Source organism: Pseudophryne corroboree, chromosome 11 (genome assembly GCF_028390025.1).
Source record: "Pseudophryne corroboree isolate aPseCor3 chromosome 11, aPseCor3.hap2, whole genome shotgun sequence".
In the NCBI taxonomy this organism is placed as follows: domain Eukaryota; kingdom Metazoa; phylum Chordata; class Amphibia; order Anura; family Myobatrachidae; genus Pseudophryne; species Pseudophryne corroboree.
In genome coordinates this window covers 28,838,662-28,841,137 of record NC_086454.1, presented here as the reverse complement: position 1 = coordinate 28,841,137, position 2,476 = coordinate 28,838,662, and the positions used below count along the sequence as shown (strand labels likewise).

At 34.3% G+C, this 2,476-nt stretch overlaps 1 long non-coding RNA gene across 1 annotated transcript; it reads right to left on the bottom strand.

The window, feature by feature from the left end:
* Nucleotides 1–57: 57 nt before the first annotated feature.
* On the bottom strand, nucleotides 58–1,369 carry LOC134969869 (uncharacterized). Its single transcript, XR_010189537.1, has 3 exons — nucleotides 1,329–1,369; nucleotides 869–1,019; nucleotides 58–233 (listed from the first exon to the last, which is right to left on the bottom strand). It is a non-coding gene; the product is annotated as an uncharacterized LOC134969869 (long non-coding RNA).
* Nucleotides 1,370–2,476: the final 1,107 nt, after the last annotated feature.

Sequence of the window (2,476 nt, the reverse complement as noted above, 5' to 3'; positions counted from 1 at the left end):
ATGAGGGCGCACAGTGTTATTATTTTTCCCAAACTTTTGCCCAGCAGAAAACAGAACTTAGTATAAATTATTTATTTAAAACAGATATGTCATGTAACAGCATATCATAATACAATATCCATTAAAATAGTTTTACACCGACCATAATACAATTCAGCTTGTTCAGATGAAATTGTTCATAAAACCCAACACGTTTCGTCCACGGGGGACTTCATCAGGAGTATACGTGTGCGCTGGATTTTTTACAAGGAGGAAAAGGAGGAAGAGAGAAAACATGAAGAAAATTATGTATATTGTATCATAAATTATATCTAGTAGTTCATATTAACCGAGTGATGGCTTATGTATGCCAGCATGCAAAAACCGTATCTTAAGTCATTTAGGTCAATACGATACATCTACTAGACCTTTTTTACTTAACAAAATTATATCAAATATATACAGCATTATTTTTAGGACATTGAAGGAAAATATGTCTATTTCATTGACACAAGGTCGGCCACACCAAATATAAATCCCTTTCTAAGGACTCCGTTCATGATACTGACATATGGGTCACACGTATTTATACTTAAAAACTATGTATCATTAGTCCACCAACATATGGGTCTCAAAATCAAAATCATGGAAAAAATTATTTTATAATAAATTTTAATAAATTTTAATGTTTCATAAATTTTACTCATAGATTACATGTCATTACTTACATGTCACACATGTGGGATCTTAATGCCCAATAGGGTGATCGATCAGGTATCTGCACTTAATTCAAAATTTTCCCTTTTTATAAACTATATATACATATGATGATCGTTCTTTTGCATGGTAATTTATCAAACAAGCTAATTATTTAATTTAATTTACTTACTCCAATGTTAGTACTGATGGATAAATCATCTAGTGGTAATGATTCAAAATTCAAAAGCAAACGCTGTGATAGCAGTAGGTCAAGGCCTCCGCTGCTTAGAAATGCAATCAGCCTTTCTTCCCGTATATTGCTATAGATTTCGCTGTAAAACCTATGAGTGACATTTATAATCAGAGATCCTAATCTTTACATTGTGCACTATTAATCATTAATTAGTAAATTAAACTTAATTAAAACAGGACCACATCCCGTTTGTGAATGGCAATCCGTATATGTATCAAGTATTCTATAGAATCAAAGTGTTATCCAGCTGTAATAATTAATTATAATTAAATATTGTTGAAGTAGTAATGAAAAAATAAGCATTAAAAGTTCAATAAACTCGGTGGTTGCACATTATTGATATAGTTATTGTGATAATTTTAAAGAGATTAGATTAAAAAGTCTTAAATAAACTTACTATGTGAACTCCACCTTTGTGTGTACTCCTTCCTTCCAGAATAGCAAGTGAGCTGTGGAAAATCTATCCACCTATTTATACCACTAAGGAGTGACATCACTTCCTCTCAATGTAACAGCATGGATCAAATTAGTTAATTTGATCCATGCTGCAGGATCACTCATTAGTCTAATTATATAAAGGTGTTCAATTTCAACAGACTAGTATAATTCCTCAAGTTAGTATGGGCCTCCAAGTTATTTCTGAAAGAGCACCCAGTTTGTTTGTAAATGTAATTGCTACCAAAATGATGTCACTTCCGCCCTGCGTTCCACCCGATTTCAGGTGGAACGCACGGGCCGGCACATCATTAAATTCCAGGATTTGCATTGCAAAAATATACAGGGCAACATTACTCAAGCCCTGCCGTCCTCCCTCGCACTGGCTACTCCTAGAGCGCTCCGGGGCACATCCTCTCCGTGCGCCCGTAAACAGTGACCGTAGTGCGTTCCACTAGAAGCAGCAGTGGAGCGCATAGCTCCAGCTTCCGGGATGCGTTCCACTTCATCCCGGAATGCATAATATGCCTTGTATATAGAATGTTAAAGGATGCCACACCTCGGCTGTTATGAAGTACATATTGCTACAATGTACATCTTGCTCCGTCCCTTTTATTTCATAATTATACCCATTTAGAATTAAAATAAGAAAGGTTTAAGACCCATGTCATAACTCATTATAGGGACCCAATAGTCCATTGGATCTAATACTCCTTATCACATTCATCCAAAATGGGACTTACTGTTACTCTCTATTATAAAGGTGACAAATTGTTCCTTCAGTGTCTTTACAATACTATCAGATCGAATATTGTTACATCACATATACCCACATTAATAATCCATTATATATTTAAACCAAATACATCTTGTTAATAACATAGCTCTTGACATTATAAATGATACAGAACATACATAATCATACATTATAATGAATTATACTGTATAATGATAATAGACGATAGAAGATGTTAACCTAAAAATGAGACTATATCAATGCCCTCATTCAGTCCATGGGGAGATAGAGTATTTAAGGTGTATGTCCAATAGGATTCTTGTTTTGCCAACATTTGATCTCTATCACCTCCTCTATTGTTTACTTTACCATGT